Source organism: Saimiri boliviensis, chromosome 14 (assembly GCF_048565385.1).
Source record: "Saimiri boliviensis isolate mSaiBol1 chromosome 14, mSaiBol1.pri, whole genome shotgun sequence".
NCBI classification, from domain to species: Eukaryota; Metazoa; Chordata; class Mammalia; order Primates; family Cebidae; genus Saimiri; species Saimiri boliviensis.
The window spans coordinates 82290293-82314199 of record NC_133462.1 but is presented as its reverse complement, the minus strand read 5'-3'; the positions used below and the strand labels follow the sequence as shown (position 1 = coordinate 82314199).

At 39.3% G+C, this 23907-nt stretch overlaps 1 long non-coding RNA gene and 1 pseudogene across 2 annotated transcripts in view; both read left to right on the top strand.

Annotated features, from left to right (window-relative positions):
• Nucleotides 1-23907, top strand: part of LOC141581092 (uncharacterized) — a 159067-nt gene that overhangs the window by 44731 nt on the left and 90429 nt on the right. The window lies entirely within an intron of this gene.
• Nucleotides 3738-7743, top strand: LOC141581091 (ras-related protein Rab-22A pseudogene; annotated as a pseudogene).

Below are 23907 nucleotides of genomic sequence, written 5' to 3'. Positions count from 1 at the left end.
GCCTTGGATATGGCCTCGTACATTTTAAAGTGCCCTGAGTCTTTTGCAGGGGTGGGCGGAAGCTCTTGCAACACTTAAATAGAACTTTAATCTGTGGTTCCTCCCTCATCACCTCTGGCCACTGCTGGATAATGTGGAAAATACCATGGGGACAGTCGCCATGACAGTGAAAGGGTCACTTGGCTCAGAAGAGTCTCAGTCCTAAACAGTGTAGCCTTTGAATGTCTGAGTCTGGAAGCCGTGTTAAACACTTTGCCACCTTCCACTCACATCTCTTTTCTCTCTGCCAGGCCAGTACACCAGGGCATATTTACCTACTTCTCTGGCCATGGCTAGACCTCATAAGGAAGTGAATCCAAACAGCTGTGAGGCTTCTGAGTACCAGGAACCACCTTGAGTTTAAACTTTGGGGTTTCTACATGTCCACTGGTACAAAATCAAGTCTTGCTAATGATTTTATGGTGCTTCCAGCTGTCTTCAGTAGATATGACAGACCTCACTGCTGACTGCAGACAGGCTGTGAACCATGACTAAATCACTCTTCAGATCTAATAACACAACTAAGCTGGAATGCTCCCTAAGTGGTTGCAGACATCAATTAAAATTTACTTTGGCTGAATGTGGTGGCTCATGCCTGTAATCTCATCACTTTGGGAGGCTGAGGCAAGAGGATCCCTTGAGCCCAGGAGTTTGAGGATGCAGTGGGCTAGGACTGTGCCACTGCACTTCAGCCTGGGCAACAGAGTGAGACTCTGTATCTAAAAAATTTACATAAAAAAATAAAAAATATTCGTTTTGAGAGAGGTTTTATCTGCCCCAGGCATTATCCCCTGTAAAAAGATGCAGTTCCCTAATCCATCACAGGCCCGCCCTGCCTTCAGAGGGGCAGTGTGTGGACAGAAGTTGGCCCCTCACCTACCACGGCTAGTTTCCCTCTCACTACAGCAGAGTGCGGCATCCCAAACAGCTGCCATGACTTGGGAAATGGGGATGAGCTGGGGCAGGAGTGGGTGGTAGAGAGGTACAGAGGTAGCCTGTCAGAGTTCTAGATCTTCCCTACTGTGTCCTGATGCAGCTGGTCACCTCTGTCCCACACCCACTAAACTTGATCACTTGAGGCCAGGAATTTAATACCAGCCTGAGCAACATAGTGAAACCTAATCTCTATAAACAGTTCTAAAAATTAGTCAGGCATGGTGGTAGAAACCTGCAGTCCCAGCTACTGAGAAAGCTGAGGCAGAGGGATCACACCACCTGCTATGTCTCAGGTTCATTGCCATTGCCTGGGCAATGGCTTCAGCTCCCTTCGAATCCCTAGTTTTAGGCACTTGGACTGCTGTGATGGCCACATGACTGATCTCTCTGCCTTTATCCTCTCTTCTTTCCTGCCCAGGTAGCCAGAATAATTTTCCCTGAATAGAGTTCACACAATGCCTTGCTTAAAAAAAATACACTGCTTTAAAATCATGCATTCATTAATTCACAACAATTAAGTACCTATTAATGCATCATTCCACCCTTATCTACTTTCATGCCTATCACTCTCTGTCCTCTCTGTTTTATTTCTTTTCAATAGTGCTTATCAGTCCCTATCTGACATTACTGTACATATTTATTTGCTCATTATCTTTCTCCCAGGCTAGAATACAAGCTCCATGGGGCAAGGATCTTTTCAGTTTACTGTTATATATCCATTTATATGAATATTTGTTTTCATTTCTTTTAGAGAGATATCTAAGAATTACTGAATTGTATGATAAATTAATGGCTAAACATTTAAGAAACTGCCAAACTATGGCTGCATCATTTTACATTCCAAGCGATGTACGAGCATTCCAATTTCTCCACATCCTTACCAACTTTTGCTTTCCATTTGTACTTTATTCTATTTTAGCCATCATACAAAGTATAAAGCTATTTGTCTTTTCGTTGTTAAATTGTAAGAGTTCCATATACATTCTGGATACTAGAAACTTATTTGTTATCAGACGTGATTTGTAAATGTTTCTTTCTATTCTTTAGGTGTTTTTTTTTTTTTTTTTCCCTGTTGTTTTTTACTTTCCTGATAGTGTCCTTTGATAAATAACATCTTCTAATTTGGATAAAATCTAACATCTAGATTTTTTCTTTTGTGGCTTGTGCTTTCGGTATCATTTCTAGAAAACTATTGCTAACTCTAAGGTCAAGAAGATTTACTCCTATGTTTTTTTTCTAAGAGTTTTATGGTTTTATAGGTGATTCTCTTGAAGTTGTGAAGTAGGGAACCGTCTTTACACTTCTGCATGTACATACCCAGTTGCCCCAGCACCATTTGTTAATGAGACTATATTTTCCCTGTTGATTGGCTTTCTCATCTTTGTCAAAAACCAATTAACCATAAATGCGTGGCTTTATTTCTGGGTTCTCAATTCTATTACACTGACCTATAGGTCTATTTTTATGCCAGTATCACACTGTACTGATTATCGTAGATTTGTAGTAGGTTTTGAAATCAGAATCTATGAGCCCTCCAAATTTTTCTTTTTCTTTTTCAAGATTGTATTGGCTTTTTAAAGTAATTTGCAATTCCACATGAATTTTAGGATGAGCTTTTCCATTTATACAAAAAAAAAAATAAGTTAACTGGGATTTTTATTGGGATTGTATTGAATCTGTAGATCACTTTGGATAGTATTGCCACCTGAATAATATTAAGCTGTCAATTTCATGAATGTGAGATTTTTTTTCCATTTATTTAGGTTCCATTAATTTTTTCAGCAGTTTTATAGCTTTCATTTCACTATTCAAGTATTCCACTTTCTTAGTTAAATGCATTCCTGTTTTATTCTTTTGATTCTCCTTGTGAATGATTTTTTTCCCTTAATTTTCTCTTAGCATCATTTCTTTTTAGTGTATGGAAATACAACTGACTTTTATGTGTTGATCTTGTATCCTGTATTGTTGCGGAATTAATATGTTAGCTATAATAAGGTTTTTCATAAATTCTTTAGGATTTTCTATACAATTAACATTGTTACACCTTTTTGATTAATTGACTCTTTTACAATTACGAAATTTTAAGTATCTGGTAATGCTCTTTTTCTTAAAGACTACTTTATTCAATTGTTAATATCCCAGATTTCTTTTGGTTGGTGTTTGTGTGGTATATTTTTTTCCCACATTTTACTTTCAGTCTGCCTGTGTCTTTATATTTGAAGTGTATTCCTTATAGACAGTACATATTTGTAACTTACATTATTATTCAAAAAATTCAAAAATTTGTATCCAACAAATCCTCCTTTTAGTTTGAGTATTTATTCCATTTACATTTAATATAATTATTCATATGCTGGGTTTAGATTTACCATCTTCTTTTTGTTTTCTACTTTCCCCTCTGTTTTTTGTCATGGTTTCTTGGGGGATAATCAAGTACTTTTTAATATTTTATCTCATCTATTGATATTTTATCTATAATTCTTTGTATTTTTTATTGATTGCTCTAGTGATTGCAATTTTTAGCTGTAATTTATTGCAGTTCAAATTGAAATAATATTAAACTACCTTTCATATGAGAACATCACATTATATAGGACATGTAGAATCCCTTTCTGCTATTGTTGTCATATTTTTACTTCTAATTATTCTATAATACATTATTAATATTTTTGCTTTTAATAATCAATTTGCTTTTAAATAAATTAAGTAAAGAAAATGTATTTCATATTTGTTCACAAATAATTTTCCATCTCAGTGATTCATTCTTCTTTTGGATCTGTTTTTTGGTTTGAGTTCCCAACTGACATCCTTTTCTTTTAGCTTGAAATACTTCCTCCAGCTTCCTCTTGCTTCAAGGTGAAAGAATTCTCTCAGCTTCTTTTTACTGAGAATTCTACCATGAATTTTTAGTTTACCTTCATTTTTGCAAAATATTCTCACTGGTATTCTAGGTTGGCTGATTTTTACTTTCAGCACTCTAAAAATGTCATTTTTTGCTGTTGTTTTTCTCTCATCTATTGTTTCTGATGAGAATGTGGCTGTTATTCTTATTCTTGCCTTTGATCCCCCACATGCAAAAGAATGAAATTTAAACTTTATACATAAAACTCAAAATAGATTAAAGACTTAAATATAAGACCTGAAACTAAAACTTCTAGTAGAAAACATAAAGGAAAGCTTATGACATTGGTGTTGGCCATGACTTCTTAGACATGACACCAAAAGCACAGGCAATGAAAGCAAAAATAGACATTTAGGATGAGATTAAACTAAAAAGCTTCTGCATAGCAAAATAAACAACTGACAGAGTGAAAATGCAAACTACAGAATGGGAGAAAATATTTGCAAACCATATATGTAATAAACAGTTAATATTCAAAATATGTAAGGAACTCCTTCAACTCAATAACAAAAGAACAAATTACCAGTTAAAAAATGGACAAGATCCCAAGAGGGCAGCAGGGGCGCCCGGAAGGCGGGTTGGACCCTAATGCTGCAGCTGCCTCTGCGCCAACCGGGCCTGGGCTGGCTGGCTGCGATAACACCAGGCAATGCTCTTGCTGGCCCAGCCTCTCCCTCCTGAACTTAGGACGGCGGCGGGCCATGGCGCTGAGGGAGCTCCAGGTGTGTCTGCTGCGGGATACAGGTGTAGGTAAATCGAGTATTGTGTAGCGGTTTGTGGAAGACAGTTTTGAGCCAAACATCAACCCAACAATAGGGACATCTTTTATGACCAAGACTGTCCAGTACCAAAATGAGCTACATAAATTCCTAATCTGGGATACAGCTAGACGAGAACGATTTCGTGCCTTAGCACCAATGTACTATGGAGGGTTGGCTGCAGCTGTAATTGTTTATAATAATACAAAAGAAGAGACATTTTCAACATTGAAGAATTGGGTGAAAGAGCTTCGACAGCATGGCCCACCTAATATTGCAGTTGCCATTGCAGGAAATAAGTGTGATCTTATTGACGTAAGAGAAGTCATGGAGAGAGACGCAAAGGACTGTGCCGACCCTATTCATGCAATTTTTGCAGAGACCAGCGCTAGAAAACGCGATAAACATAAATGAACTCTTTATAGAAATTAGTCAAAGAATTCCATCCACTGACGCCAACCCTCCAAGTGGCGGTAAGGGTTTCAAACTTCAAAGGCAGCCTTCAGAGCCAAAGCGGAGCTGCTGCTGACTGAATCTCAGCCCCTCAGACTTGATGACGAAGTAGGTGTTCCTGAAAGTTAACCAGAGGACTGGGGTCCTGCCACCAGTTTCCACCTCTCAGGTCTTGAGTCTTCTCTGTGTAAAAAGGATTCATAGAAATTGACCAGTCTCTTCTCCAAAGACTGCAGCAATGATATTTCAGTCTGTGGACTTCTATTATGTAAAGAATCTCTAGTGTACAAAGGGACTGCATCATTGGCTTTTGACCTTGCTGAAATGGAACATGTAATTGTATGGATGGTAAGATTAAATTGTTGAGTAGTTTTGTCATCAAGATTTTATGTAACATTTGTAAAGGGAAAATTAGCACTTTTGTGGCTCTTAAGGGAAAAAAAAGACCTTGTGGAGATGATAATTTCCTTGGTTTCTGTTACCACTGTTGGAGTTGTATCATTTAAAATACAGTAGGATAGTCTAAGTGGAGAGAGGATGATTATGATCTGAAGCTAAAATGGGTTATTTATAGGACTGATGGAAATGACTTCATCTCTGCCATCTCTAAAGCACTTTTCATTGAATATGTTAACCTAGGGTACATACAGTACATTAACAATGATAGCAGCAGATCCCTAGCTCACCATGGGTTTGCTTCTGACCTCGTCATGTGTGTGCCACCAAACATGTTATTGGCATCTTTTTAAAATAAGCTCTCATGATCAAGATGGTGATGGTAGAGAAGCTGCCTGGAATAAATTGAATTTCATGTGTTCTAATTGACTAGCAATTGTTTAAAAAGGAAGAAGAGAGGAAGTCAAGAAGTTGGTATAAATGCTGTCAATTTTTTTTTTTTAACCCAAGTATTTTGGTGGGGAAAAACAAGTATCTGTTGCTTGGCATATGTAAAGTTGTAGTCTATATTTATGAGGCCATTGCTTAAAGATTATAAGTTATGTAAATACATTAATAAATTCTAAGTTTCATTTGAAAAAAATAAAAAATGGGCAAAATACTTAAATAGACATTTCTCTAAAGAATACAAATGACCAAGAGGTGGATGAAAAGATGCTCAGCCAGGGACAGTGGCTCATGCCTGTAATCCCAGCACTCTGAGAGTCTGAGGTGGTAGAATTGTGTGAGCCCAGGAGTTTGAGACCAGCCTTGGCAACATAGCAAGATCCCAGCTCTACAAATTTTTGTTTAATTATCCTGGTGTAGTCATACATACCTGTAGTTTCAGTTACTTGGGAGGCCAAGGAAGGAGGATCGCTTGAACCCAAAAGATTGTAGCTGTAGTGGGCACGTTTGAACCACTGCAGTTAACCTGGGTAACAAAGCAAGACTCTGTCTCAAAACAAACACACACACAAACCAGGAAACAAATGAACAGAAAAGGTGCTCAATATCACTAACCATCAAGGGAATGCAAATCAAAACTGCAATGAGATATAACCTCACACCTGTCAGGATGGCTATTGTCAAAAAAAAAAAAAAAATGATACGTATTGATCAGGATGTGAAGACATTGGAAGCTTTTTGTACTGTTGGTGGGAATGTAAAATTGTGCATCCCCTATGGAAAACAATATGGAAGTTTCTTAAAAAATTAAAAATAGCACCACTACATGATCACTCTTAACTTTTGTATATTTATCCAAAAGAACTGAAAGGAGGAACTTGAGATGTTTGCACTCCCATGTTCATTACAGCATTATTCACAGTAATCAAGATGTAGAAACAACCTAAATCTTCATCAATGGATGAGTGAATAAAGAAAATGTGTATATTCGTCCTTTTAAACCACCAGATCTCGCGATCACTCACTCACGGTCACAAGAACAGCACCAAAGGGGAAATCCGTCCCCATAAGCCAATCACCTCCCACCAGGCCCCACTTCCAACACTGAAGATTACGATTTGACGTTATATTTGGGTGGGGACAGAGACTCAACCCATATTAATGTGGTATATACATATAATGGAATATCTTTCAGCCTTAAAAATAAATGAAGGAAATCCTGCCATCTGTGACAACATAAATAAACCTTGAGGCATTGTGACAACATGAATAAACCTTGGGACCCTATGCTAAGGGAAATAAGCATGATAGCAATATGTATGAGACACATAAAGTAGACACAAAAAAGGATGGTTTCTGAGGCAGGGAGGATGAAGAAATGGACAGCTGCTATTCAATGGGTGTAACATTTCAGCTATGCAAGATGACTAAGCTCTAGAGATGTGCTGTACAACATTGGGCTTATAGTCAACAGTAATGTATTATACACCTAAAAATTTGCTAGGAGGGTAGCTTGCATGTTAAATGTTCTTACAACAATAAAAAAAGAATGTTATTCTTCCTCTATTTTTACAAATATTTTAGTGTGTCTATGAGAGAGGTTGCAAAGGGTTTACCAGTTTCAGGCATCCCCAAACTTTTTACACAGGGGGCCAGTTCACTGTCCCTCAGACCGTTGGAGGGCTGCCACATACTGTGCTCCTCTCACTGACCACCAATGAAAGAGGTGCCCCTTCCTGAGTGCGGCGGGGGGTCGGATAAATGGCCTCAGAGGGCCTCATGCGGCCCGCGGCGGGCCGTAGTTTGGGGACACCTGATTAGATGCTGTTTTAAAGTGAAAGTTGTTTGCATTCACAGTTGATAGTACCTGTATTTTGGATGGTTTTCAGAATAGCATCATCATCATCATCGTCATTTGCACTTTGTGTTCTCTAGTGCAACATGGTAGAAGAAATCAGTAGAAAAAATGTAAAGCCTTATGCCATCAGGAAATTCAGTATCACTAAAAATATCCACAGCTACACAACAGGGTGACTACAGCAAATAACAATGTGGCATGTATTTCAAGAGAAGATTTTGAATGTCACCACCACCAGGAAAGGATAAATGTCTAAAGTTATGAATATGGACATTTCTCTGATCATTATACTATGTGTACATGCATTGAAACATCACATTGTACCCCACAAATATGTACAACTATCTCTATGATATGAACTAGACAGGAGTAATATGTTACTTTATTCATTTTGCATACTATAAAAGAACACTTGAGGTTGGGTAATTTATAAAGAAAAGAGGTTTATTTGGCTCACAGTTCTGCAGGCTGTATAAGAAGCTTGGCATCAGCATCTGCCTAGCTTCTGGTGAGGGTGTCAGGAAGCTTTTACATATGGAAGGCAAGGAGAGCCTACCTGTCTTAGCTGCATGGAGAGAAGCATCATGAACCATCAGAAGGAAGGCAGCTCCTTTAAATCACAGGTGCCTTGGCAGAAGGACAATTCTTCAGAAATACACGAGTATTATTTGTAAGAAAAGGAGGTGAACTCAGTTGCTGTGGTGGTAGACAAAAGGAATTAAAATAGTTTTGGTTGAAGAGAAAAGTCTCAGGCTGGTGCCCCTCTGAATTAACTACCTACCCATCCTGTGTTTCCCCAAGTCATCTTTCTCTTCTGTTCTCCACCAAAAAAAAACAAAAAACAAAAAACAAAAATCAAAAACAAAAAAAAAACAACAAAAACAACAACAACTAACCAAAAATGGAAACATTTGCGTTTTCTGCATGCATATATTCTTACTCCTACTCTGCTCATTCTCAGCAAATTACCTCACCTCCTACTTCAAAGACAGTAGAAGGTATCAGAAAAATGTCCTTGAACGTCCTACTAACAAACCCATAATCTTTTGTGCACCTTCTCGTGCACCTTCCTCCATGTCCCTGACAGGGTAGGGGACTCTGCCTCCACCAATGCTGAAATCTATTACTCTGTCTCTCCTGGCTCACCATCTTGTCAAACAACAGGAAACATTAGGCCACAGGGTTTATTCTACAACAGTCATTTTCTATGCAAATATGGCTCCGTTTTTGATCTGCACTGAAGGAACACGAGTCTTATAGGCAATGTTAGTTTTATTATGGGTCACTGGAATTTTACAAAATGTCTGGATTGATCATATGTTTTATAGGAATTATGTGAGTTATTTTGTACTATTTTATCTGGTTTTAAAAGAAACAGGGCTGGGCACAGTGGCTCATGCCTGTAATTCCAGCAATTTGTAAGGCCGTAGCAAGAAGATTGCCTGAGGTCAGGAGTTTGAGACCTGACTGGGCAACATAGCAAGACCCCATCTATAAAAAAAATAAAATGAAAGTAAACAACTTGTTACTTCACTGACAGGTTATCTAGGAACAGTAGATGATTGCATTTATGAATATTTCACAAGCAAAGAAAACATATATTGCCTATTTGTATTTTTTTTTTCAACTACCTTCTATATTTTTAGTCAGCCAAGATTTTGGAAAAGTCATCTGAGTTAGAAGTGGAAGATGTTCATGTCTTTCTCTTTCCTGCAGAAATTACCTATCGATATAAGTGATTCTTATCATAAAGGTCAGGATTGACCCTCAGCCTCTTTGTTTGGGGGCAGTCACAGTTCCAAGTCTTTCCTGTCTCAATCTCCTAATATTCTGTCTCCTGGTTTCCTATTTCTGGCCGCTCCTTCTTTTCTGGATGCTTTTCTGCATCCATAGCAGGTCCCTCTTCTTGTCCCTGAGACAGGTGTTTCTCAGGGCACAGTCTTGGGCTTTCTGTTCTTTTTCTTTAGTGATTTTCACTGTACCTAGACAAAAGCACTCACTCTGAGGCTTCCGTGATCACTTGAGTGCTGCTGACTCACAAATCCATAACTCCAGCACGATCTTTCTTCTGCACCCTGCTTTGGTGTCTGATAAGCACCTCCAACTCACCATGCCCAGGATTGATTTTATCTGGTCTCCCCTAGTCCCTGCATTCCTCTTGACTTGGATGGCACCATAATGGGCCAGCTGGAAACCTTCCCTCTCACTTGCCCACCCAAACACCTCATGCCCCGGCAACCATTTTTCATGTAGACATTTCATTTGGCACTAATTCTGTTTACCTGAATCTATCAACAGAGCCTACTCCCCTGCTCAGATACAATAACCTCAGAGATAAGATAGTATTTTATCATTTGGTAGCCCTTTATAAATGATTCATGCACTGTAGACTGAAATTTTACCCAAAAAATTTGGCTAATCCTTAAAGGCGGTGAAGAAAGGAATGGTGGTGATACTAGGAACATTCTCTTCAGTATTACCAAATTGCCAGGCTTTTTTCCTGTACTGTTTTCATGTTCCTTTCAGGAACACTAGACTCATTCCTGCCCTGTGCAGTTTCAGTGACAAGTACTGGGAATGCAGAAACAAAATATGGTCCTTGTTCCAAAAAAGTAGCTTACAGAGTAAAGGAAGAGTGGTAGGAACACCGTCACCACTCACCAGGGCTGTCTGTCAGCACTGGGGTACAGAAGCCAGGGGGACCACAGGGCACCCCTCTGACCAGCAGGGTGTCACAAACTTCCCAGAGGCGTGGTGAAATCTAAGATGAGTTCTGAATTCAGTCACTTATTCTGTTCGTTTTTTATTCAGTCATTTATTAAATAAATATTTACATTAATAGTCACAACAGCTCTTTAGCAATTGTGAATCTCTAGCACCAAGCAAATCTTTACTGTTATTATTATTATTATTTGTATTTTTAGTAGAGACGGGGTTTCACCATGTTGACCAGGATGGTCTTGATCTCTTGACCTCGTGATCCACCCGCCTCGGCCTCCCAAAGTGCTGGGATTAAGGCTTGAGCCACCGCTCCCGGCCTACTGTTATTTTTTAAAACCTTGGAATCCCAGAGTTTGATGTAGAAAGGAGGTGATGCAGGCCAGATCAAATTAAGAAATTAAGCAGAAAAAGAGCTTCCCCAGTATGCTATCTTATTTTCAGGGAGTCAGACTGTCAGGCCAACTCATGCAGATGGAAAAGGAGATTGGGAGCTGCATTCAGCATGCTCATGGCCTGCTGATAGCTTTTCAATACTGCTGCCTGTCATTGCGAGTACGGGGTGCTCTCCTTCCAAATAAATTACAGAGCAATTACAGCCTAAGGGATAGGAGTTTCCCACTACCTTTCTGAGCACTGCTGTGGCTCAGAAGCTCGCTAGGCCACAGTGTGAGTGAGCCTCAGAGAGAGCAGCTGCCCTCCCTAACCTACCACCAATTGCCTGGGGTGGAGTGAGTCAGCTAGGGCTTGATCCCAAGACTCAAGCCTCAACCCTGCTTTGATGACTGACACATGAAGTGATGTAAGTGGATGAATAATCCGGTGTGAGCTTCTGTGCTTTCAGAAATTTTAGCCTTTCCTGGTAGGGCAAAGCTCTACCTTCTGCATCTTGCAACTCTATTGAGAGACTGAACAGACAAACAGAAAACAGCCAGACCATGCCCGAAAGACAGAACTCTGACCCACAGCCTGCAGCAACCTGCTGAGGAAGCAAACACAGCGTGTACAGTAGCCAGCCCGGGAAGCCCACCGGCTGTGTTGGACTTGTGGGAAGTCGGGCTGCTATGTCTTGCAACAGTCCAGGAAGCCAAACAATAACCCCTGTAACAATTGGCCCCAAAAAGCTATGACTAACTTTTTTTTGCTTTAAAATAAGTCATTTTAAAAACTATTAATTTTTGATACACAATAATCGTATACTCGTGATATTTTGATACGTGCATACCATGTGTAATGATCAAATCAGGGTATTTAGGACATCCATTGGCTCAAACATTTATTATTTCTTTGTATTAGGAACATTCCAAATCTTCTCTTGTTGCTATATTGAAATATACAATATATTTTTGTTAACTGTAGTCACCATATTGTGCTATCAAAGACTATAACTTATTCCTCCTAGCTCACGATATTTTTGTATCCATTAATCAACCTCTCTTTTTCCCTGCCCCCACACACATACATCTTTCCCAGCCTCTGGTATCTATCATTTTACTCTCTGTTTCCATGAGATAAACATTTTTTAAAAAAATATTTTGTTAATTTATTAGTGATTTGGTTTTTTTAAACTTTGAGTCTTTTTTTTTTAAATTGCATTTTAGGTTTTGGGGTACATGTGAAGAACATGCAAGATTGTTGCATAGGTACACATATGGCAGTGTGGTTTGCTGCCTTCCGTCCCCTCACCTGTATCTGTCATTTCTCCCCATGCTATCTCTTCCCACCTCCCCACCCCCCCGCCCCTCCCCCATTTCCCCCCAACGGACCCCAGTGTGTAGTGCTCCCCTCCCTGTGTCCATGTGTTCTCATTGTTCAACACCCGCCTATGAGTGAGAATATACGGTGTTTGATTTTCTGCTCTTGTGTCAGTTTGCTGAGAATGATGGTTTCCAGGTTCATCCATGTCCCTACAAAGGACGTGAACTCATCGTTTTTGATGGCTGCGTAATATTCCATGGTGTATATGTACCACATTTTCCCTATCCAGTCTATCATCGTTGGGCATTTGGGTTGGTTCCAGGTCTTTAATCCCATTTGACCCAGCAATCCCATTACTGGGTATATATCCAAAGGATTATAAATCATTCTACTACAAGGACACATGCACACGAGATAAACATTTTTTAGCTCCCACATGTGAGTGAGAACATTCAATATTTTTCTTTTTGTGCCTGACTTATTTCGCTTAACATAATGACCTCTGCTTCCATCTATGTTGCTACAAATGACAGAATATCATTCTTTTTTTATGACTGAATAGTATTCCATTGTGTATATATGCCACATTTAAAAAAATCCATTCATCTGTGGATGGACACTTAGGTTGATTCCATATCTGTGCTATTTCGAATAGTGCTGCAATAAACATGGAGGTTCAGGTTCACAGTATCCCTGTGACATACTGATTTCCTTTTCTTCTGCAATAAATATCCATAGTGGGATTGATGGATTGTATGGTATTTCTATTTTCAGTTTTTTGAGAAACTTCCATCTATTTTCCACAGTAGCTGCACTAATTTATATTCCCACCAACTGTGTATGTTTCCTTTGGGGCTAGGCACGGTGGCTCATTCCTTTAACCCCAGCACTTTTGGGAGGCCAAGTGGGGAGGATAATTTGAGGCCATGAGTTCAAGGTTACAGTGAGCTGTGTATGACTGCACCACTGCACTCCAGCCTCAGCAAGATCCTGTCTCTTAAACAAAATATAAATAAAAGTAAAAACTTTAAAAAGAGTTCCCTTTCTCCACATCCATGCCAGCATTTGTTATCTGTGGGCTTTTTGATAATAGTCGTTCTGACTGCGGTGAGATGATACCTCATTGTGGTTTTGATTTGCATTTCCCTGATGATTCATGCTGTTGAGCATTTTCTCAAATACTTACTGACCATTTTAATATGATTCCTAACTGACAACCCCCTTAATTTGAGTTTCCACTTCTAACTTAGGACCCACCAAAAAATGCAGAATGCACTCCCCCGACCAATCACAACACAGGTTGCCCGCTTCTAGCGAGCCACCTCCAGCTTCCCAGTCCCAGCAGCCTCCAATCAAGGCACACCTGAAGCCTTCCACTGAAGGATTTTTCCACTGAAGATTTCCTAGTCCTTTGCCAGTTTTTTAGCCTCTTCCAAAACGCAAGTGATGGTGGCTGACTCCCTTGCTGTAGCAAACTCTGAATAATAACAGCCTTTGCTTGTTCTCACTGGGTGGGTCTCCGTTTATTTTCACACTGCCGTTCACACCCATTGGCTTTGGCCAGCAGCTTCAAGCTCTCACCTGCAGGCTGTGCCCCCTTAGTTATTTTATGAGCCTGCAGGTGAGAATGAACAGTAAAAATCTAAATTTATTTGAAAGGAATGAGGTAGGACAAGATGATTGATTTTGGATAATCTAAAAGTGTGAGAAGATGAAAGGAGTTTTATCTTTGAAAAAAGTTTTATTGTGAAGCACAGCAGCAAAGACAGATGTAGAGATGGAGATACGTGTTTTTCTCTGATGTGAAGGGTAAGGTGAAGGAGGGGAAGAGCACATTGAGGGGAAAGAGTTTTGCCTCCGTTAGACAGTAAGTGAATAAGAAGGTAGAAAGAAAAGGAAAGTTAGTAACTAACCACAGCAGCAAAATTCTCTTTGAAAATTGGCCACAGGTCAGCTGATTTGTGTATACATTTACAGACTATCCTCCCCCACTCCCCCACCCCCACCACAGATTCCTTTTTTTTTTTTTTTTGAGATGGAGTTTCGCCCTTGTTACCCAGGCTGGAGTGCAATGGTGGCACGATCTCGGCTCACCGCAACCTCCGCCTCCTAGGTTCAGGCAATTCTCCTGTCTCAGCTTCCTGAGTAGCTGGGATTACAGGCACGCACCACCATGCCCAGCTAATTTTTTGCACTTTTAGTAGAGACGGGGTTTCACCATGTTGACCAGGATGGTCTCGATCTCTCAACCTCGTGATCCACCCACCTTGGCCTCCCAAAGTGCTGGGATTACAGGCTTGAGCCACCGCGCCCGGCACAGATTCCGTTTTAACATCCAGCAATATATCCTTTACTTTTCTCCTCCCTTATCCAGAGGAAATCCCATTATCCTTCATAATTGCATCTAAAAATATTACATGCAATGAAATATTACTATTATCAAACACATTATCAATATCTAGAATATTCTAGATATGGCAAATAAGATGAAGACTGACTGATATGGGATGGCACCCAAATCTCATGTGGAATTATAATCCCCAGTGTCGGAGGTGAGACCTGGTGGGAGGTGATTCAATCATGGGGATGGTTTCTAATGATTTAGCACCATCCCCTAGTGCTGTCTTGTGATAGAGTTCTTACAAGATCTGGTTATTTGAAAGTGTGGACACTTCCCGCTTCTCTCTTGCTCTGTCTGCTTCTTGCTCCTGCCATGCTATCCCTTCCCCTTCTGCCATGACTGTAAGTTTCCTGAGGCCTCCCCAGCCATGCTTCCTGTGTAGCCTGCAGAACCGAGAACCGAGGAAGCTCTTGCCTTTATAAATTACTCAGTTCCAGGGACTTCTTTATAGCAGTGGGAGAATTGACGAATACACTGACCAAAATAATCTAAATCAACACTCTATTCTTATACCCTTTGTAAAGTAGTAGTTGTATTCATAAGACACTAACACCAAAATTTTAGGGAGAGCCAGAAGGAAACTTGGAAGAAGCTTGTTGTAATACTGAGTTTCGAAAGGGGCCATATGGTCTTTCTCAACTAACTCCCACCAAACTCTGCTCCCCTGCCCACTCCATCCCACCCACTTCAGCAATCTTCCACTCAGTTCCATCTCTCATTTACAATTCAAACAGCATTCTTTTGACAATTCTTGTATCGATATCCAGAAAATTAAGAATTCAGCAGTTATATCCTAGGGCATCTCTCTGAGGTGAGATAAATAGGAAATATGTTTAACAATGAAGTTCCTTTGACATTGGAGTGGAACTAGCAAATGTTACCAAAGTCCATCCTCAAATGTCTTCATTTGTCCCTGTACCTGGTTAGTCTCATTCTCCTCATGTGACTCAGTTCTGGGAGCAGGTTAGAACACTAAGTAGGCAGCATGCCATCTCAGTTACTAATCAATTCACTTAATGATCATCTCTTGGTACCCACTGTATGTCAGTCATTCTGCAAGGTACAAAGATTTTAGATAAAGAATTCTATGGGGAGATGCATCTATCCCTGAAATCTGCTTTCCACCTCTTGCTTTAAAAATGCCACCTTGTTTTCTTTGAAAAACGGATCAAAACACACCTCCACAAAGCTCTCTCAAATTCCAGTAGGCCCTTCTTCAAAGGATCTCTCCAGTGTCTCCGCTGCACTCAAACTGACGTATGGAACTCCTCATATTCTGACAAATTCTTACCTCCTCGTGACTAGGAGGTAAGTGACTGTACACATTATTTTCAACTCCTGTGTGGCATTATTAATTCCACTTCTCAAGTAACACTACTTATGATGCCTCCACCTTGTTAAAAGTAGAAAGGAAGGAGTTTTGGGGGAGTTCATCTCTCACTTCATCATTTCCCTCATCTATAGAAAAGGTGTGAAACAGAAAGCAAGCTGAGAGCCAAGAAGTGAAGCAGTGCTTGGGCAGATTTCTTTCATTGGTGGAGGAAAAGCTGTTTCTCATCAGCTAAACAGAGAGAGAGAGAGAGAGTTTTAAGCAGTCCACAGGGAAGAAAAGCTTGTGCATATTTTACCAGCCCTCATCTAGCCTTTCAAAGTGCAGTGGAACTCAGTGTGATGGGAACAGAAGTGCTGACTGTTTGTGGTCTTGAATCCCTTCATAAGAAACCATTTCTTCATGCCTCACATGCTAGGCCTTGTTTTCCTAGAATAGGGTGAGAGGTGAAGGTGCAGGCTTGGAGAATATAAGAAAGGCTTAATTGATCTACATGAGAGAGGTAATCAAGACAGATACCTGGAGCAGTGACAGCAACTACCATGACAACTTGACGGGCAGGGAAAGACAGAGAAGGTTGGCCAAAGTAAAAGAGAGTAGAAAACGGTGACTTGGCTTGGGAATGTTTGAAGGCAGAGGGCAGGAGGAGTTGGGGACAGTCCCTATGCAACATTTTGCAGGGAGAGAGACATCTAAACAGGCTTTCCAGAAGTGTCTCTTTGTGTTGTATGATATAAGTCTCACCTCACCTACACTCTACACAGCTCCCAGGACACCTCCACAAAAGACCTGCACTGTTATTCAGTGTATTGGATTTTGTTTCCTCAGATGCTGTGCCATGCTGTGCTCCTACCTTCAAGGCAGGAGGAAAGAGCCTGTTTGTTTTTGTGTGGACTGTCAACTAGTACCCAACCATGCCTTTGTTTAAATCACCAACCTAGAGCTGGGTCAAGGGAGTGATTTCACCATAACTGCTGGACCTACAGTGTGAAGGGCTTGGGCAGTAACAGGCACAATCTGCAATGTTCCTTGGGGTCCCCCTCAAAGTAGAAGGGGAAGAGAGCAAAGAACTCTGAATTCAGAATGGCATTTTTGGGAGAAAGCACCGTGACTGCCTGAGTGTATGTTATGGGAAGCAAACCTTTCTTTGCTTGGATGTGTAACTTATCGCTCCAAGATCAGGAAAGTCTTTGAAAATTCTTCACAAGCATGAAGGCTGGAAATTTGTATTTGTCCAGAATTCTGGGTGAGTGCATGATTCTGTAGAATTTTGATACTTCATAGGAAGGGGAGAGGTGTTTGATTGCCTTGGATCCATTGCTCAGTGTCCTGGCTGAGAGCACTGCTGAGCTGCCATGAGGGCATGGAATCAAGTTGGTTTAGAACTCTTGTGTTGTAGCAAGATTTGAAAGATTAGACATAGCTGTGTCATGTCGCTGCAGGATAAATTTATAGCTGGGAGTTGCTTTAAAAACTCAGTCTTCTCTAAAAGCCATATGAATTCTAAACACTTGCAAAGCTAATTTAAATGAAGATGACAATGCCTGTATTCAGAAACCAAGAGCAAATAACAGTACTGAGATTAAAATTGGTAGAGCAGACCTGGTGGGAAAGTGTCATATGTGTGATATAGCTTGCTGAAGGCAAGCTTGACAGACAAGGACTTAACAAATGGTAAAAAGTATGTCTCTTGCTCACACCTGTAATCCCAGCAGTTTGGGAGGCCAAGCTGGGCAGATCGCCTAAGGTCAGGAGTTCGAGACCAGCCTGACCAACATGGTGAAACCTCATCTCTACTGAAAATACAAAAATTAGCTGGGCATGGTGGTGGATGCCTATAGTCCCAGCTATGCAGGAGGCTGAGGCAGGAGAATCACTTGAACCCCGGAGGCGGAGATTGCAGTGAGCCAAGATTGCACCATTGCACTCCAGCCTGGGCAACAGAGTAAAACTCTATCTCAAAAAAAAAGTGCGTCTCCCAGGCCAAATCAGTGCCTTCCACCCCTGAGCCAACTGCTTTGGATCATATCCTGTGCCTCTAATTTACCTCCAGGTAATAAGGGTCATAATAAATACTGAGGCAGCACTGCTCATGACTTGGGATAATGGATATATCTTTGTACAGTCTGGCATGGTTGTGGTGAAAAGAAATACCTGGTGGCAGATTGACCTCAAGAGGAAAGACCTCTGTGAAAGCCCATTCTTCTCCTCTAGCAGAAGGCTTAGACTCTGGAACCAGGGGAATTACATGCACAGCACATCCTAGAACCTTTCACAGTGTGCCTTTCTCAGGACAGCCATCCAAAGCTGGTGTGTTAACTTATATAAATTTGTATTAATTGTATGTGAAAACTGTTTGAGTATTTTGGATTGGAATGAAATGCACATATTTTTGTTCCTAAAATTTGGTACTTAAAAAGAATTAACAGCTTTCTACTTGCTGGTGGGGTTTGTGAGAAGAAAAAAAAAATCAATGATTTTAAGAAAGAATAGTTTTACCAATGTTTTTCTCCAAAGAGAAATGTGGTACCTCTAGTTTGCTGTGACAAAAGCACATGAGCCTGTTGAGAGAGCCAGGTCTGTGCTAGGTGCAGCCTTCCCCAGCCCCAGCCATGGACTTGTGAGAAACCTGGGGAAGATAACTGCTGCTGGGAGGATTAGATCTCAGGAACAGATAGAGATGGCTAAAGTGTATATTCTGAAAATCTTGCTGGGTGATGTACAACATACTCTCTTTACTCCTCATGAAAGAACCTTAGAAAAAGTTGAGTTCTTGATGATCTTTTGAAGGTCTATTTTGTTTTTCCTCTGGATGCTATATAATGGGGAGACTGGCATCAAGGCTGGAGCCAGAAGGCCCAGTTTCATGCTGTTAGGATATATCTAAGAACATCAAATCTATACATTCAAATGTAAAGATGCAGTAAGCTTTATGATTGTGACAGAAGTCCTCGTGGATACTAGACTTAATTCAGACACAGAAAAGGCAAAATCAATCTTTTTTCTTTTCCTTTTTGCATTACAAGTCTTATCGAGGCAGATTGTTCATGAGTTCCTACTGGCAGGTGAGAGAGGTGAGATCTGGAGAGGGGAACTGGCTCTCTCCTGTGTGGACTAACCCTTCTCCCTGAACTATTTCACAAGTCCTGTAGAGAGCAGGCAATAGGCAAAGTCAAGGAGTCTTCACAGGTGCTTGGGGAAACCAGAAACAAAAGCAAGGTGGTTCATGGAGGGTGGAGGAAGCCTCTCTTTTCTCTTGGCTGCAGCTCTAGATGTGATATTGCTTTGACATTGTGAGGGTTTGCACTGGGTGACCTGAAAGGACCAGCAAAGGGTTGGTGTACATATGTCAGCACTGCCTACGTAAACAGCCACCGTAGGTGTGCTCCATGGACTATACCTGTGTGGACACCAACATGGGGCTGGAGGGAAGAAGTGCGTTGAGAGACCTTAAGCAATTCCTCCTGGGATTTTGAGAAGAGGTAAGGTGTCTATGGTGTGTGGGTAGGGGCAGGAGGCAGTAACAGTTTTTTAAAAAAATTACGCATAGGCTAGGGAGTCCTAGGGAAGCTAGAATCACTCAGGATTAAAAGATATGACTTGTCTGTTTAAATAAATAATACAATCTGTTCTAACTACATAAAGATGGCACTACTGACCTGACATTAGGAGGCTATTCGGCATTTTTTGTCGTTGCCGTTGCTTTTGGGTTTCATGGTTATTATCGTTGTCCATTCGCTTTTGCCCTTATTTAGCCATGATGACAGATTCTAAGAGAAATGTCCACAATGTCTTAGGAATGATCATGTGCATATTGGTTACTTCACTAAGGTCAGAAACAGGAGTTGGATTAGAGGCATAGCCTGTTAACTGAGGATGAGAGAAAAGCAAATCGGTCAATACGAAGATGAAATCCAACTTATATTATTTTATTCATGAATTTAGCAGACTTTAGTGAGGTTCTACTTGTGCCAAGCTGGTAGAGCTATAAAGATGCAAAACACACTGTCTTTATCTTTGAAGGCAAGCAACTTCAACACAAATAATTTCAATGCAGTGCTAAATGTGCTAGAATATAAAGGCATTTGAGAAAACAGGTATATAAAATTCTTTGTCAGATTACCTGGGAAGATTTTACAAAGAAGGGGACAGTAGATTCTAAGAGAAATGCCCACAATTTCTTGTATTAAATGCGCACAAAATCTTATACCTATTTGAAGAATAGGTATAAGATTTCCTTAGAAAGAAAAGAGAAACATATTATACTACCTACCAATGCTCTTAATGCAAGGTAGGCTCCATTTCCTCTTTAAATAAGATAATCACCACTCAGCTTTAAAACCCAATAGATTGTGTTAGTCAATCAAGAACGTGTCTATATGTGCTTAGCATCCTACTAAGTGCTTAGCGAATACTCTAGAAGTCTGGATAAGGTTCTCATTCAATAACTCTACTGCTCATGTCTTTTGACATAGCATACATTAAGCCTCAAAATCAGAATAGAAATATGTATGGTGGTTTTGTTGAAATAGTTCAGTTGGGAGAGTGTTAGACTGAAGAAATATGTATGGTAGAATTTTGGAGAAAGAATCAAATAACTGTACTCTACAAGTTATGTTTATTTGTTCCTTTGTAAACATTTTATTTTTTCCCCATGTTTTCTCTATTATTCATTATCTTTTTATCATAATGTTTTGAAGAACAAGATTTTTCTTGCTATTTCTATTTGTATTGGTGGGTGGATAGTACAGCTTTTGAATAGAATGTGTACTTCTTAAGTGTTGCTAACGAACGTCACTTCAACATTTTAGATATCAGATTCCTCCAAATTTACTTCTTTATGGTGATGAACAATATTCTCAATCTATTATCTTCAGCTCTAAGGGAAAGGCAATAACAAAAAGACCAAAAAAAAAAAAACCTGAGTCTCATTTCTTGAAAGAGACTTCATAAAAAAGAATCTCAAGTCTGTATTAGCAAAGCTGCAAGATCAAATCATTTTAGAAATGATCTTTAGTAAAGAATGTTATTTGGCAGAGGAAAAAAAGAAGTTAGGTAACTTCATTAATAAGGGTCCAAAATTGCCTGCAGATAGATAAAAAGACCACACAAGCATTTAAACAATAAGGCAAAAATTAATCACTTATTTGGGAATGAAGAAATGAACTTGAACAAGGATAGTCCATTAGCATGCTCCCATCTTACTCTCTGGACCGAATGCATAAGTTCCTATTAGCAGAAGGAATTATCATTTATACATTCACACTTCTTATCTTAGTTAGATGAGCAGATTCAGAAGCATCATCCCAGAAATGAAATCCTTTTCTTGGATGCTTGGGATGGAGACTTTGCAGTGATGATCAGAAAACACATGTGGTGGCAGGTACAAAAGAATGACTGCATGATAAATTACAGGAATTTCTGCTGGCTTACTCTGCTCATTTTTTTCGGAAAGGCCATTAGAACCTGTAAAAACTGGCAGCTGCAACATGGTTTCAGTGAGAAGGATTATGCTTGTGTCTGCAGAAAACCTTTAAAAAGAAATAAAATTAAGCATTCAAGGATTCTATAATATGTGTAATTCATGTATGTTGAATGAGTACAAAATCTTCAAAAACTCCTTTTTTTAAGCAGTTTTAGGTTTCCAGAAAAATACAATAGAAAGTACAGAGAGTTCTCATATGTTGCCTCTGCCTTTTCCTGTAATTTCCCTGTATGATTAATATCTTGCTTGGGTGTGGTACATTTGTTACAATTAATGAACATATATGTATATATTTTGAGATGGAGTCTTGCTCTGTCACCTAGTCTGGGAGTGCAGTGATGCAATGTTGGCTCATTGCAACTTCTGCCTCTGAGGATGAACCAATATTAATACATTAATATTCATATTAATTAACTAAAGTTCATAGTTTACATTAAGGTTCACTGTTGTGTTGTATAGCTTAGGGATCTTGACAAATATACAATGACATGTATCCACCATTATGTAATAGTATCATACAGAATAATTTCACTGCCCTGAAATCCTCTTTGCTCTACTTATTCATCCCTTTCTCCCCCTACTCCAACCCTAGCAACCACTAATCTTTTTATTACCTCCCTAGTTTTGCTTTTTCCAGAATGTTGTTTAGTTGGAATCATACAAGCCTTTTCAGATTGGCTTCTTTTACTTAGCATTTTGCATTTTAGCTTTCTCCCTGTCTTTTCATGGCTTGATAACTCGTTTCTTATTTAGCACAAAATCATGTGTACTCTATTGTCTGGATGTACCACTTTATTTATATATTCGCATACTGAAGAACATCTTGGTTACTTGCACATTTTGGCAATTATGAATAAAGCTGCTATAAACATTTATGTGCATGATTTTGTGTGGACATAAGTTTTCAGCTAATTTGGGTAAATACCAAAGAGCACGATTGCTGGATCATATGGTAAGAATATGTTTAGTTTTGTAAGATATGTCCAAGCTCTCTTCCAAAGTGGCCTTTACCTTCCCACCAGCAAAGAATAGAGAATTCCTGTTGTTTCACATCTTCATCAACATTTGACATTGTCAGTGTTTTGGATTTTGGCCATTCTGTTAGGTGGTTAGTATTATTTTATTGTTGTTTTAATTTTTAATTCACTGATGGTCTAAGATGTTGAGTTTCTTTTCCTATACTTATTTGCCATCTATATATCTTCTTTGGTGAGGTGTCTGTTCAGATATTTTAACTGTTTTTTAATTGGATTGTTTATTTCCTTATTGTTGAGTATGAAAAGTTATTTATATATTTTAGAGGGAAGTCCTTTATCAAGTATGTGTTTTGCAAATATTTTCTCGCAGGCTGTGGCTTATATTTTCATTCTCTTAACAATGTCTTTCACAGTGCAGAAGTTTTACATTTTAATAATTTCCAACTTACTGTTTCTTTCATGGATTTTGTCTTTGGAGTTCTAAGAAGTCATTGCCAGACCCAAGGTCACTTATTTTCTCCTATTTTTATCTTCTGGGAGATTTATATGTTTGTGTTTTACATTTATTTGAGTTAATTTTTGTGAAAGGTATAAGACATGTGTCTTGATTCTTCTTCTTCTTTTTGCATGCAAAAGTCCAGTTGTTCCAGCACCATTTGTTAACATGACTATTCTTTTCCATTGAATTTCCTGTGCTCCTCTGTCAAAGATAAGTTAGATATTTTTGCATGGGCCTATTTCTGGGCTCACTATCAGGCTCCATTGATCTATCTGTGCATGCTTTGCTACCATGTATGGTCTTGATTATCACAGCTTTACAGTAAGCCTGGAAATGTTGTAGTGTCAGTCTTTCAACTTTGATTGTCTCCTCTAATATTGTGTTGCCTATTTGAATCTTTTGCCTTTCCATATAAACTTTAAAATCATTTTATTCATATCCACAAACTAATTTTCTGAAATTTTGATTGGGATTGCATTAAATCTATAGATCAAGTTGGGAAAAAGTGACATTTGGGCAATATCAGGTCTTCCTTTCTTTGTACATGGAATGCATCTCCATTTCTTTAGCTCTTCTTTGATTTCATTCATCAGAGATTTATAGTTTTCCTCATATAGGTTTAGTGCCTATTTTGTTTGATTTATACTTAAATATTTAATTTCTTATTGCTAATGTAAGCAGCATTACATTTTTAATTTTAAACTCCAGTTGTTCATTGTTGGTATATAAGAAAGAACTGACTTTTGTATAATAATATCATATACTAAAAATTTTCTATAGTCACTTATTAGTTCTAGGAGACTTTTGGTTGATTCTTTGGGATTTTTTTACATAGATAATCATGTCATCTGAAAACAAAGATAGTTTTATTTGCTCCTGCTCAATCAGTATACCTTTAGTTTCCTTTTCTTGTTTTATTGCATTAGCTAGTACTTCCAGTACAATGTTGAAAAGAAGTGATGAGAGGCCACATTCTTGCCTTGTTTCTCATCTTAGTGTGAGAGTTTGGA